Source organism: Gopherus flavomarginatus, chromosome 4 (assembly GCF_025201925.1).
Source record: "Gopherus flavomarginatus isolate rGopFla2 chromosome 4, rGopFla2.mat.asm, whole genome shotgun sequence".
Classification (NCBI taxonomy): Eukaryota; Metazoa; Chordata; order Testudines; family Testudinidae; genus Gopherus; species Gopherus flavomarginatus.
The window spans coordinates 31,014,308-31,030,520 of record NC_066620.1 but is presented as its reverse complement, the minus strand read 5'-3'; positions in this window follow the sequence as shown (position 1 = coordinate 31,030,520).

The window sequence follows — 16,213 nt, the reverse complement described above, 5'->3', positions numbered from 1 at the left end:
GTCCTAAAAAATGGAAGCTGAATTCAGCCATCTCCCAAAGAGTGTGACAGCAAGGAAGGTTCCATTAAAAGGAACTCCAACAGGTAGTGCTGGATAGAAAATTTAAAAAGGGGAAAACAAATAGCTGTTATTACAAAGCTTACTATTGGGAATTGGAGCCTTAAGTCAGCAGGTAAAGACTGTGATAGTCCAGGTCCACAAATTAGAAAGGCAAGAAATGTCTGGAGAAGCAAAAGGAGATATACAAAATACATCTGATATAACCTAATGAGATATTTTTGGAAAAGAATGAAAACTGTGAGGCAATCAGAGAGGAATGCGACCAGCTTGTAAAACAAGTGGCAAACTTACAAGACCAGTTATAGAAATGCCAGCATGATGGGAGGTAGGGGATCCTAGAGGGTTTCCCACAGGTTATATCATAACTAGGGGATGTAATTGTGTAGCAGGGCCCATGCAGGTTCCTACAAGGGTTACTACTCAGACCCATTCCCTTTGCATCTAGAAGCTGGAATCCCTTGTTAAGGTCTTCGGACACCCTCCTAGTGCTAGATGGAATAGATTTACTCAGTGGATGTTGGAGGGAGTGTGTCACTGTGCCTCTGTGGGTCACAACTGAGAATACCAAATTCAGGACAAGCTGCTGGGAAAAAAGGCAGACACACCCCAAAACTAGTGGTTATTTTTCCATGAGATATACCAAACCAGCAACAAAAGTAAACTTCTGGCTCACCGCACTGGCTAACAAGAAGTCAGAAATGCAGCTTCCGTAGGTATTCCAGTCCTGGATTCAATACCCAGACACTAGACTTGATGAGTGGTTATTTAAAAACAAATTAATCAAACAAGAGGGTGCTCCTGATCTCAAAGAACCAGCCACATACCCAGGTCAATATATAACTCAGACCTTATACAATAATCACGCTGTTGCCAGTCCTTTAGTATCTAATATCTAAAGATTTATGTATAGAAAGAAAAAAAAAGTGGGAGTTAAAATTGGTTAAAGGAATCAAATACATACAGTAATTGTAAAGTTCTTGGATCAGGCTTGTAGGAGCAATGGAATAAGCTGCTGGCTTGTTAAGTCTCTGGTTGCTTCCAAATCATTGGAAGGTCCTCAGTCCTGTGGGTAGAATGCTCCCATTAGTATTAGCCCGTAGCCCAGAGATTTAAGCAGGAAAGAGGCAAAATGGAGATGTTTCCAGGGCCTTTTATAGCTTCTGCCAAGTGAAGCTAAACACATTGTTCTCACTGTGGAGAATTACAAGGAACAAGATGGTGTTTGGAGTTATATGGGCAAGTCGCATGTCCATGCATGCTTAACATAACATAAGAATTGCCCTATAAGTCAGACCAAAGGGCCATCTAGCCCACTAGCTTGTCTTCTGACAGTGGCCAGTGCCAGGTGCCCCTTAGGAAATGAACAGGACAGGTAATCATCAAGTGATCCATCCCCTGTCACTCATTCCCAGCTTCTGGCAAACAGAGGCTAGGGACACCATTCCTGCCCATCCTCTCTAACAGCCATTGACGGATCTATCCTCCATGAATTTATCTAGTTCTTTTTTGAACCCTGTTATGGTCTTGGCCTTCACAACATCCTCTGGCAAGGAGTTCCACAGGTTAACTGTGCATTGTGTGAAGAAATACTTCCTTTTATTTGTTTTAAACCTGCTGCCTATTAATTTCATTTTGTGCCCCCAGTTCTTGTGTTATGAGAACTAGTAAACAACACTTTCTTAACTACTTTCTCTACACCAGTCATGACTGTATAGACCTCAATCATATCTCCCCTTACCAGTTTCTTTTCCAAGCTGAAAAGTCCCAGTATTATTAATCTCTCCTCATACAGAAGCCGTTCCATACCCCTAATCATTTTTGTTGCCCTTCTCTGTACCTTAACCAATTCTAATATATCTTTTTGAAAATGGGGCGACCACATCTGCACACAATATTCAAGATGTGGGTGTACCATTGATCGATATAGAGGCAACATGATATTTTCTGTCCTATTATCTGTCCCTTTCTTAATTATTCCCAGTATTCTGTTTGCTTTTTTGACTGCCGCTGTACACTGAGTGGATGTTTTCAGAGAACTATACACAATGACTCCAAGATCTCTTTCTTGAGTGGTAACAGCTAATTTAGACTCCATAATTTTATATGTATACTTGGGATAATGCTTTCCAATGTGCATTACTTTGCATTTATCAACATTAAGTTTCATTTGCCAATTTATTGCCCAGACACCCAGTTTTGAGAGATCCTTTTGTAGCTCTTTGCAGTCTCTCTGGGTTTTAATTATCTTTAGTATCACAGAATCATAGAATCATAGAATATCAGGGTTGGAAGGGACCTCAGGAGGTCATCTAGTCCAACCCCCTGCTCAAAGCAGGACCAATTCCTAACTAAACAGTCCCAGCCAGGGCTTTGTCAAGCCTGACCTTAGAAACCTCTAAGGAAGGACAGTCCACCAGTTCCCTAGGCAACCCATTCCAGTGCTTCACCACTCTCTAAGTGAAAAAGTTTTTCCTAATATCCAACCTAAATCTCCCCCACTGCAACTTGAGACCATTACTCCTTGTTCTGTCATCTGGTACCATTGACAACAGTCTAGATCTATCGTCTTTGGAACCTCCTTTCAGGTAGTTGAAAGCAGCTATCAAATCCCCCCTCATTCTTCTCTTCCGCAGACAAAACAATCCCAGTTCCCTCAGCCTCTCCTCATAAGTCATCCGCTACAGCTCCCTAATCATTTTTGTTGCCCTCTGCTGGACTCTTTGCAATTTTTCCACATCCTTTTTGTAGCGTGCGGCCCAAAACTCGACACATTACTCCAGATGAGGCCTCACCAATGCCGAATAGAGGGGAATGATCACATCGCTAGATCTGCTGACAATCCTCCTACTTATACAACTCAAAATGCCTTTAGCTTTCTTGGCAACAAGGGCACACTGTTGACTCATATCCAGCTAGGTCTTTTTCTGCAGAACTGCTGCCTAGCCACTTGGTTTCTAGTCTGAGGCAGTGCATGGGTTTCTTTCATCCTAAGTGCAGGACTCTGCACTTGCTCTTGTTGAACCACATCAGATTTCTTTTGGCCCAATCCTCTAATTTGCCTAGGTCTCTCTGTATCCTGTCCCTACACTCCAGCATATCTACCACTCCTCCCAGTTTAGTGTCATCTGCAAACTTGCTGATGGTGCAGTCCACGCCATCCTCCAGATCATTAATGGAGATATTGAACAAAACCAGCTCCAGGACTGACCCTTGGAGCACTCTGCTTCATACCGGCTGCCAACTAGACATGGAGCAGTTGATCACTACCCATTGAGCCTGACAATCTAGCCAGCTTTTGATCCACCTTATAGTCCATTCATCCAGCCCATACTTCTTTAACTTGCTGGCAAGTATACTGTGGGAGACCATATCAAAAGCTTTGCTAAAGTTGAGGAATAACACGTTCACTGCTTTCCCCATATCCATATCGTCATAGAGGACAATTAGGTTGGTGAGGTATGACTTGCCCTTGGTGGATAAATGCTGATTGTTCCTGATCACTTTCTACTCCTCCAAGTGCTTCAGAATTGATTCCTTGAGGCCCTGCTCCATAATTTTTCCACAGACTGAGGTGAGGCTGGCTGGCCTGTAGTTCCCAGGATTCTCCTTCTTACATTTTTTTAAAGATGGGCACTACAGAAGCCTTTTTCCAATCATCTAGGACCTCCCCCAATCACCATGAGTTTTCAAAAATAATTGACAGTGGCTCTGCAATCGCATACACCAGCTCCTGTAGCACCTTCAGATGCAGTGCATTTGGTCCCATGGACTTGTGCTTGTCCAGCTTTCCTAAATAGTCTCCAACCACTTCTTTCTCCACAGAGGGCTGGTCACCTCCTCCCCATGCTGTGCTGCCAACTGCAGTAGTCTGGGAGGTGACCTTGTTCATGAAGACAGAGGCAAAAAAAGCATTGAGTACATTAGCTTTTTCCATATCCTCTGTCACTAGGTTCCCTGCTCCATTCAGTAAGAGGCTCACACTTTCCCTGACCTTCTTCTTGTTACTAACATACCGGAAGAAACCCTTCTTGTTACTCTTAACATCTCTTGCTAGCTGCAACTCCAAGTGTGATTTGGCCTTCCTGATTTCACCGCTGCATGCCTGACCAATATTTTTAGACTCCTCTCTGGTCATTTGTCCAATCTTCCACTTCTTGTAAGCTTCTTTTTGTGTTTAAGATCAGCAAGGATTTCACTGTTAAGTCAAGTTGGTTACCTGCCATATTTACTATTCCTTCTACACATCGGGGTGGTTTGTTCCTGCAACCTCAATAAGGATTCTTTAAAATATAGCCAGCTCTCCTGGACTCCTTTCCCCCTCATGTTGTTCTCGTGGGGGATCCTGCCCATCAGTTCCCTGAAGGAGTCAAAGTCTGCTTTTCTGAAGTCCAAGGTCCATATTCTGCTGCTCTCCTTTCTTCCTTTTGTCCGGATCCTGAACTTGACCATCTCATGGTCACTGCCCCCTAGGTTCCCATCTACTTTTGCTTCCCCTACTAACTCTTCTCTGTTTGTGAGCAGCAGGTCAAGAAGAGCTCTGCCCCTAGTTGGTTCCTCTAGCACTTGCACCAGGAAATTGTCCCTTACACTTTCCAAAAACTTCCTGGATTGTCTATGCACTACTGTATTGCTCTCCCTGCAGATATGAGGGTGATTGAAGTTTCCCATGAAAACCAGGGCCTGTACACCTTATCCCCCTGATCTGGTGGTCTATAGCAGACTCCCACCATGACATCACCCTTGTTGCTCACACTTCTAAACTTAATCCAGAGACTCTCAGGTTTTTCTGCAGGTTCATGCTGGAGTTCTGAGCATACTGTTCTCTTATATACAATGCAACTCCCTCACCTTTTCTGTCCTGCTGGTCCTTCCTGAACAGTTTATAGCCATTCGTGACAGTACTCCAGTCATGTGAGTTATGCCACCAAGACTCTGTTATTCCAGTCACACCATAATTCCTTGACTGTGCCAGGACTTCCAGTTCTCCCTACTTGTTTCCCAGGCTTCTTGCATTTGTGAACAGGCACTTAAGATAACTTGCTGATCATCCTGCTTTCTCAGTATGAGGCAAGACTCCTCCCCACTTGCTCTCTCCTGCTCGTGCTTCATCCTGGTATCCCACTTCCACATTTACCTCAGGGCTTTGGTCTCCTCTCCCCAGTGAACCTAGTTTAAAGCCCTCCTCACAAGGTTAGACAGCTTTCTTGCAAAGATGCTCCTCCCTCTCTTCATTAGGTGGAGCCCATCTCGACCTAGCACTCCTTCTTCTTGGAACCACTCCAAAGCCTTCTCTCTGACACCACCTGCATAGCCATTCTTTGACTTCCACGATTCTACAGTCTCTACCTGGGCCATTTCTTCCAGTGGGAGGATGGACGAGAACACCGTTTGCACCTCAAACTCCATTATCCTTCTTCCCAGAGCCATGTAGTCTGCAGTGATCCGCTCAAGGTCATTCTTGGCTGTATCATTGGTGCCCACGTGGAGAAGTAGGAAGAGGTAGTGATACAAGGGCTTGATGAGTCTCATCAGTCTTTCCGTCACATCGTGAATCCTAGCTCCTGGCAAACAGCACACTACTTGGTTTTCCCAATTGGGACAGCAGAGAGATGACTCAATCCCTCTGACAAGTGACTCCTCGACCACCACCACCCACCACCTTCTCTTGGGAGTGGTGGTTGTGGAACCCCCATCCCTGCCTTCCAATCAGTGGAATCTCCTTCTGCTCCCTTCCTTCAGATGTATCATCTAGTCCACTCTCCGCATTAGTACCTGTGGAGAGAACATGAAAATGGTTGCTCAACTGTATCTGCATGGCTGGTACATGGATGCTCCTCTTTCTTTTTCTGGAGATCACATACTTCCAATTTTCCTCACCATCCTTCTGTCCCCACTGCACGGCCTGCTCTGATTCTTCAGAATGTTGTGCCCATAGAAACATATCCTGACATCTGTCCAGGAAATATTTATTTTCTCTTATGCAACGCAGGGTTGATACTTGTTTCTCCAGACCTTGAACCTTCTCTTCCAACATGGAGACCAACTTGCACTTTGTACAGACAAAGTCACTTCTGTCCTGTGGAAGAAAGACAAACATGGCACATCGTGTGCAGGTCACAACAGTCTATCGCTCACCATCCATATTACCTTTCTTCTAAGAGCTTCCTCAGCTGTTGCAGTCACTACCCAGAGAAGCCTGCAATATGAAAGCCTAAGTGGGCTCTCCCCAGGCAAATTCCCAGTAAAACTCCCTCTGTTAGTCTCTTCGCTGTTTGCTGCTCAGCTGGTTCGCAACTGGCTGCCTTTTTATAACAATCAGGCCTACTCAGAGCCCACCTGAAACAAAGCACCCCCAATTCACACTTTTCAAACAATCAAGCACATGGTCAAACTGCTAAACTGACAAACTGTCCCCGCTACAGACACTCAGATACAGATACTAATTTTGTATCATCTGCAAATGTTACCACCTCACGTTTACCTCTTCTTCCAGATCATCTATGAATATATTGAACGGGACTGGTCCCAGAACAGACCCCTGAGGGATACCACTATTTACCTCTGTCCATTCTGAAAACTGACCATTTATACCTACCCTTTGTTTCCTATCTTTTAACCACTTACCAATCCATGAGAGCACCTTCCCTCTTATCCGATGGCAGCTTACTTTAAATAAGAGCCTTTGGTGAGGGACTTTGTCAAAGGCTTTCTGAAAATCTAAGTACACTCTATCCACTGGATCCCCTTGGTCCATATGCTTGTTAATCCCCTCAGAGAATTCTAGTAGATTGGTGAGGCATGATTTCCCTTTACTAAAACCATGTTGACTCTTCCGCAACAAATTATGTTCATCTATATATCTGACAATATTGTTCATTATAGTTTCAACCAGTTTGCCCAGTACTGAAGTCAGGTTTACAGGCCTGTAATTGCCGGGATCACCTCTGGAGCCCGTTTTAAAAATTGGAGTCACATTAGCTATTCTCCAGTCATCTGGTACAGAAGCTGATTTAAATGATAGGTTACAGATTACAGTTAAGTATCAGAGGGGTAGCCGTGTTAGTCTGGATCTGTAAAAGCAGCAAAGAATCCTGTGGCACCTTATAGACTAACAGATGTTTTGGAGCATGAGCTTTCGTGGGTGAATACCCACCTCTTCAGATGCATGTGGTGGAAATATCCAGGGGCAGGTATATATATGCTAGCAAGCAAGCTAGAGATAATGAGGTCAGTTCAATCAGGGAGGATGAGGCCCTGTTCTAGCAGTTGAGGTGTGAAAACAAAGAGAGGAGAAACTGGTTCTGTAGTTGGCAAGCCATTCACAGTCTTTGTTCAGTCCTGAGCTGATGGTGTCAAATTTGCAGATGAACTGAAGCTCAGCAGTTTCTCTTTGAAGTCTGGTCCTGAAGTTTTTTTGCTGCAAGATGGCCACCTTAAGGTCTGCTATAGTGTGGCCAGGGAGGTTGAAGTGCTCTCCTACAGGTTTTTGTATATTGCCATTCCTAATGTCTGATTTGTGTCCATTTATCCTTTTCCGTAGAGACTGGCCAGTTTGGCCGATGTACATAGCAGAGGGGCATTGCTGGCATATGATGGCGTATATTACATTGGTGGATGTGCAGGTGAATGAACCAGTGATGATGTGGCTGATCTGGTTAGGTCCTGTGATGGTGTCGCTGGTGTAGATATGTGGGCAGAGTTGGCATCGAGGTTTGTTGCATGGATTGGTTCCTGAGCTAGAGTTATTATGGTGCGGTGTGCAGTTACTGGTGAGAATATGTTTCAGGTTGGCAGGTTGTCTGTGGGCAAGGACTGGCCTGCCACCCAAGGCCTGTAAAAGTGTGGGATCATTGTCCAGGATGGGTTGTAGATCCTTGATGATGCGTTGGAGGGGTTTTAGCTGGGGGCTGTATGTGATGGCCAGTGGAGTCCTGTTGGTTTCTTTCTTGGGTTTGTCTTGCAGTAGGAGACTTCTGGGTACATGTCTGGCTCTGTTGATCTGTTTCCTTATTTCCTCGTGCGGGTATTGTAGTTTTGAGAATGCTTGGTGGAGATTTTGTAGGTGTTGGTCTCTGTCTGAGGGGTTAGAGCAGATGCGGTTGTACCTCAGTGCTTGGCTGTAGACAATGGATCGTGTGATGTGTCCGGGATGGAAGCTGGAGGCATGAAGGTAGGCATAGCGGTCGGTAGGTTTTCGATATAGGGTGGTGTTAATGTGACCACCACTTATTTGCACCGTGGTGTCAAGAAAGTGGACCTCCTGTGTAGATTGGTCCAGGCTGAGGTTGATGGTGGGGTGGAAGCTGTTGAAATCATGGTGGAATTTTTCCAGAGTCTCCTTCCCATGAGTCCAGATGATGAAGATGTCATCAATGTAGCGTAGGTAGAGAAGGGGCGTGAGTGGACGAGAGCTGAGGAAGAGTTGTTCCAGGTCGGCCATAAAGATATTGGCATATTGTGGGGCCATGCGGGTGCCCATAGCAGTGCCACTGATCTGGAGATATATATTGTCATCAAATTTGAAATAGTTGCGTGTAAGTATAAAGGCACAGAGCTCAGCAGCCAGTTGTGCTGTGGCATCATCAGGGATAGTGTTGACACCTACAAAATCTCCACCAAGCATTCTCAAAACTACAATACCCGCACGAGGAAATAAGGAAACAGATCAACAGAGCCAGACGTCTACCCAGAAGCCTCCTACTGCAAGACAAACCCAAGAAAGAAACCAACAGGACTCCACTGGCCATCACATACAGCCCCCAGCTAAAACCCCTCCAACGCATCATCAAGGATCTACAATCCATCCTGGACAATGATCCCACACTTTTACAGGCCTTGGGTGGCAGGCCAGGCCTTGCCCACAGACAACCTGCCAACCTGAAACATATTCTCACCAGTAACTGCACACCGCACCATAATAACTCTAGCTCAGGAACCAATCCATGCAACAAACCTCGATGCCAACTCTGCCCACATATCTACACCAGCGACACCATCACAGGACCTAACCAGATCAGCCACATCATCACTGGTTCATTCACCTGCACATCCACCAATGTAATATACGCCATCATATGCCAGCAATGCCCCTCTGCTATGTACATCGGCCAAACTGGCCAGTCTCTACGGAAAAGGATAAATGGACACAAATCAGACATTAGGAATGGCAATATACAAAAACCTGTAGGAGAGCACTTCAACCTCCCTGGCCACACTATAGCAGACCTTAAGGTGGCCATCTTGCAGCAAAAAAACTTCAGGACCAGACTTCAAAGAGAAACTGCTGAGCTTCAGTTCATCTGCAAATTTGACACTATCAGCTCAGGATTGAACAAAGACTGTGAATGGCTTGCCAACTACAGAACCAGTTTCTCCTCTCTTGGTTTTCACACCTCAACTGCTAGAACAGGGCCTCATCCTCCCTGATTGAACTGACCTCGTTATCTCTAGCTTGCTTGCTAGCATATATATACCTACCCCTGGATATTTCCACCACATGCATCTGAAGAAGTGGGTATTCACCCACAAAAGCTCATGCTCCAAAACGTCTGTTAGTCTATAAGGTGCCACAGGATTCTTTGCTGCTTTTACAGATTACAGTTAGTAGTTCTGCAATTTCACTTTTTAGAGTCCTTCAGAACTCTTGGGTGAATACCATCTGGTCCATCCTGGTGACTTATTGTTATTTAATTTATCAAGTTGTTCCAAAACCTCTTCTAATGATACCTCAATCTAGGCCAGTTCCTCAGATCTGTCACCTAAAAAGAATGGCTCAAGTTTGGGAATCTCCCTCACATCCTCAGCCATGAAGACCGATTGCAAAAAAAATTTAGTTTCTCCTCAATGGCCTTAGCGTCCTTGAGTGCTCCTTTAGCACCTCGATCATCCAATGGCCTCACTGGTTGTTTAGCAGGCTTCCTGCTGATGATGTCCTTAAAACAAATTTTTGCTATTACTTTTTGACTCTTTGGCTAACTGTTCCTCAAATTCTTTTCTGGCCTTCTTAATTGCATTTTTACACTTTGTTTGCCAGTGTTTATGCCCATCTCTATTTTCCTCTCTAGAATTCAACTTCCACTTTTTAAAGGATGCCTTTTTGCCTCTCACTGCTTCTTTTACTTTGTTGTTTAGCCACTGTGGCTCTTTTTTGGTTCTCTTACTATATTTTTTAATTTGGAGTATACATTTAAGTTAAGCCTCTGTTATGGTGTCTTTAAAAAGTTTCCATGCAGTTTGCAGAGATTTCATTTTTGGCACTGTACCCTATAATTTCTGTTTAAATAACCTTCTCATTTTTGTGTAGTTCCCCTTTCTGAAATTAAATGCTAGTGTTGGGCTGCTGTGGTGTTTTTCCTGCCACAGGGATATTAAATTTAATTATACTATGGTCACTATTACCAAGCGGTCCAGTTATATTCACCTCTTGGACCAGATTCTGTGCTCCACTTAGAAATAAATCAAGAATTGCCTCTCCGCTGGTGGGTTCCAGGACCAGCTGCTCCAAGAAGCAGTCATTTAAGGTGTCAAGAACTTTATCTCTGCATCCTGTCCTGTGGTAACATGTACCCAGTCAATATGGAGATAATTGAAATCCCCCATTATTATTATTGAGCATTTTATTTTTATAGCCTCTCTAATCTCCCTGAGCATTTCACATTCACTATCACCATCCTGGTCAGGTGGTCGGTAATATATCCCTACTGCTATATTCTTATTATTAGAGCATGGATTTTCTATCCATGGAGATTCTATGGTAGAGTTGATTCATTTACAATTTTTACTTCATTTGATTTTATGCTTTCTTTCACATATAATGCCACTCCCCCACCAGCATGACCTGTTCTGCCCTTCCAATATATTTTGTGCCCTGGTATTACTGTATCCCATTGATTATCTTCATTACACCAAGTTTCTGTGATGCCTATTATATCAATATCCTCATTTAATACGAGACACTCTAGTTCACTCACTTTATTATTTAGACTTCTAGTATTGGTATATAAACACTTTAAAAACTTGTCTCCCTTTAGCTGTCTGCCATTACACGATGTAACTGAATGGGGATCTTTTTTATTTGACAGTTTCTGATCAGACCTTGCCTGTATTTATCATTTTCCATCCTCTTGTCCTCACTAGGACGTGGAGATTCTTTATTAATAGATCCTCCTCTAAGGGATGTTCAAACCATGTGCTCCTCCACACCTGTCGGCTTTCTCCCAGACCTTAGTTTAAAAACTGCTCTACGAACTTTTTAATGTTAAGTGCCAGCAATCTGGTTCCATTTTGGTTTAGGTGGAGCCCATCCTTCCTTATAGGCTCCTCCTTTTGCAAAAGTTTCCCAGCATAACCATATTTAGCAAATCATAACCTTTTCATAGACATCTTACTTGACATACTTTGTGCAAGATTTGTTGCAATTATAGTGGTAGACCAGTCCACACAAAAGATCCACTACCTGGACACTACAGTGAAAATAAGTGACGGCCACATAAACACCACCCTATATCAGAAACCTACTGACAGCTATACTTATCTACATACCTCCAGCTTCCATCCAGGACACATCTACAGACAAGTCTTAGGATACAACTGGATTTGCTCCAATCCCTCAGACAGAGACAAACACTTACAAGATCTGTATCAAACATTCTTAAAACTACAATACCCACCTGGGGAAGTGAGGAAACAGACTGACAGAGCGAGACTGATACCCAGAGATCACCTACTACAGGACAGCCCAATAAGGAAAATAACAGAACACCACTGGCCATCACATACAGCCCCCAGCTAAAACCTGTCCAGCGCATCATCAGCGATCTACAACCTATCCCGGAAAACAATCCCCCACTCTCACAAGCCTTGGGAGGCAGGCCAATCCTCACTTACATACAAACCCTCAACCTGAAGCAAATACTCACTAGCAACTGCACATCACACCACAGAAACACTAACCCAGGAACCAATACCTGTAACAAACCTCGTTGCCTTCTCTGTCCCCATATCTACTCTAGCAACACCATCATAGGACCCAACCACAACAGCCACACCATCAAAGGCTCATTCACTTGCACATCTACTAATGTGATATATGCCATTATGTGCCAGCAATGCCTCTCTGCCATGTATATTGGACAAACCAGAAAGTCTCTACCTAAAAGGATAAATGGACACAAATCTGACATCAGGAATGATAACATACAAAATCAAGTAGAACACTTCAATCTCAATAACAGATTTAAAAGTAGCCATATTTCAACAAAAAAAAATCAAAAATAGACTTCAAAGAGAAACTGCTGAGCTACAATTCATTTGCAAACTTAACACCATCAATTTGGGTTTGAATAGGCACTGGGAGTGGCTGCTCACTACAAAAGCAATCTTCCCTTTCCTGGTATTGACACCTCCTCATCAATTATTGGGAGTGGACTACATCCACCCTGACTAAATTGGTCTTCAACATTGGTTCGCCACTGGTAAGGTAACTCCCTTCTCTTCATGTGCCAATATATATTTATGCCTGTATCTGTAATTTTCACTCCATGCATCGGAAGAAGTGGGTTTTTTACCCACAAAAGCTTATGTCCAAATAAATTTGTTAGTCTTTAAGGTGCCACCGGACTCCTCATTATTTTAGTGGTAGCTACAATGAAATACATGATCATATTTAATTAGACAATGTCACAGAATGACTTTGAAGAAAATGAACTCATGGTTATGAAAGACTGAGACAAGTTATTGCAGAGATTCTGGGGACGTATGTGGTGGGTTTTAGGGCACACCCTTGAAGACTCAGCTTTAATCAAGGGTGCTGTATAATTTGAGAGTCTGCGCGAACTAGCAGATTGTCTCCTTCATAGGTGGAATCTGCAAGAGCAAAATGCACTTAATAAATTAATGAGAGGAGACTGAGTGCATATTGAAATATCGTTAGTTGTGCTGCCCCTAGAATGCAAAGAGTACATTCTACTATTGGCCACCTGGTCCCCATGATTTGGAGGATTTGTTAGCAAGAGTCGAGCACTGGTGGGGGTCAAATAAGACATCAGTCTTAGTGCCAGAAGCCAAGATTCTTTGAGTGGAATCCAGCCTCAGAGGCAAGAGATTCCAGGGTATAGGACGGGGGGAGGGAATGGTCAAGACTATTAAACAGCACACTGATCTGGACTACATTGGGGAAGAAAATTTGCAATTTGCAAAGCTAGAAGGTCCTGGACCTTGGGCACCACATGAAATTAATAATTTGACTGTGTCAATAATGATTGCTCTTCCTAGATGGACAGGGAATCCTAAAAAAAATTGGCATATGTTAACAGTCTGGATACGATGGAGAATGGGATGTATAAATAGCATTATCCCAGTGTGAAAACGGCAATACAAGGAGGAGATTACATAAACACATCTTGTTGTAAAGAAATAAAGCACAGATGGGTCGTGCTCAGCACAAATGAACTGGTCCACAGGCAAGGGAGGTTGGGCCCTATTAGTCATTAAGGAGCAAATGAAAGAAGCGGTACAACTTGGAGATGCAGTATGTGCTTTGAGAAACCACAACTTTTTGGTTGGGACAGCACTGTGTCAGGGGAGCCTGGATGGATTTTGTCCGAACTTCATTTCCTTGGCTCGGATTGGGACCCATGCCCTGTGGCCAAATGTGAGGAACAAGGCGATCATGATGGAGGACATGACAGACCTGTATCCACCTCCTGCATCTCAGGCTGGCCAGTTTGGCCATGTCATAACTATAAAGCAGTGATCCCCAACCTTTTTGTGACCAGTAGGACATTCATGTTTTCAGAAGAGTGTGGCAGGCGCCAACAATTTTTCAAGGCTTATTTTGTATTTGTACATTAAATAATACAAAAAAAATTAAATATTACATTATATATGAATCCAGAGAGAAGAGAGAAGCTGGAGAAAAGCCACGAGGACAGAGAACACCAGTGCCTGCAGCCCTGGAGTACTCTGTTCCCAGTAGGCGCGGGGCACCAGATTCTCTTCTCTGCTGGGTACTAGGTGGGCCCCGCACCTGCTAGGGACCGAGAACACCAGCGCTTGCAGCCCCAGAGTTCTGTGTCCCCGGCAGGCGTGGGGCCACGGCTTCTCTCCGGCTTAAGCTGTGGCCCCGCATCTGCCAGGGACTGAGAACACCGGTGCCCACAGCCTGCAGCCCCAGAGTTCTATGTCCCTGAAAGGCATGGGGCCGCAACTTCTCTCCCCTGCTGGGAACTAGGCAGGCCCCGGACCTGCTGGGAACAGAGAACGCTACTCCCGCAGCCTGAGTTCTCTGTCCCCGGCAGGTTCCCTGCTGGGCACTAGGCGGGCACACATAACTACCGTAGTGGGCGCCATGGCATCCATGGGCACCACGTTGGGGACCACTGCTATAAAGGGAAGGGAACAGCCCTTCTGTGTACAATACTATAAAATCCCTCCTGGCCAGAGACACCAAAATCTTTTTACCTGTAAAGGGTTAAGAAGCTCAGGTAACCTGACTGACATCTGACCCAAAGGACCAATAAGGGGACAAGATACTTTCAAATCTTGGTGGGGGGAAGGCTTTTGTTTGTGTGCTCTTTGTTTTGGGGGTTGTTCACTCTTGGGACTAAGAGGGACCAGACATCAATCCATGTACTCCAAATCTTTCTGAACCAGTCTCTCATATTTCAAACTTGTAAGTAACAACCGGGCAAGGCATGTTAGTTTTATCTTTGTTTTCTCAACTTGTAAATGTTCCTTTTTGCTAAGAGGATTTACCTCTGTTTGCTGTAACTTTGAACCTAAGGCTAGAGGGGGTTCCTCTGGGCTCTATGAATCTGATTACCCTGTAAAGTTATTTTCCATCCTGATTTTACAGAGATGATTTTTATCTTTCTTTCTTTAATTAAAAGCCTTCTTTTTAAGCACCTGATTAATTTTTCCTTCTTTTAAGATCTAAGGTGATTGGATATGGACTCACCAGGAATTGGTGGGGGAAGGAGGGGGGATGGTTAAATTCTCCTTGTGTTAAGATCCAAGAGGTTGGATCGGTGTTCACCAGGAACTTGGAGAAGAAGTCTCTCAAGACTATCCAGGGAAGGGAGTTAGTATTTGGGAGTGGTGGCAGCAAAACCAAATCTAAGCTGGTAATTCAGTTCAGAAGTTCACATGCAGGTCCTCATATCTGTACTCTAAAGTCCAGAGTGGGGACAGAACCTTGACAGGCCATAATGTTGCGGCATGCCAAATAATAGTACCCAAGTCATGAATTCCACAGTCAAACAGACTTTTTGGGAATTGAGTGGAAGACGGTATCAGGGGATCCCAACAAGTCTGTGAGTAGGATAGAAGTTTACTTTTTTTCCTTCCATTTATATATATCATATTTTATATAATATATCTAAATTATCTAGAAAGGAAAATTAATCAAATTTTGCAGAATAGTCAGCTTGACTGGTCAATGCTTCACGTGCACATACTGTCCACTAGGAACTTCATTGACTATATAATCAGAATTCTCATAATAAAAGAATGGTCTTGTGTTTAAAGCACAAGACAAGAAAACAAGAAAGCTGAATTTTCTTTTCTGTCTTAGATTGTGTGATCTTGGGCAAGTCTCTTTCACATTTGTGTCTTAGTTTTCTCAGCTGTGCAATGGAGAAAATTCCTATGTCAACAGGTATGTAGTGAGAGTAAATTAATGTTTGTAAATTATTTTGATATCCTCTGACAGAAGGTTCTATATAAGTGCTAAGCAGTAATATTAATAATCCAAAGTTAGCTATAAAGAACAGTTCCATCACGTTTCACACGCAGTAGACCCACAATAAAACCATAGTCCTTACAGCATTTTTTCAAAATATGTATGAATTTCTGAGGTTAGACCAATCAGCTTTTTTAAATGTTATAATCTAATTGCCTTGAAGAGGCCTAGCTTAACACTATATTTGCAATTCTTTCTAAGCCATTTTTGGGGCCAGAAGTCTTCCTGTCATGAATTGGCTGTCTTCGCAAGTTTTGATTTCCCCATATTTCAATGCAAATACACCTCTACCCCAATAGAACACGAACCGATATAACACAAATTCAGATATAATGCGATAAAGCAGCAGGGAGCCCTGGGCCCTTTAAAGCGCCACCCGAGCCCCGCTGCCAGAGCTCCGGCGGTGATTTAAAG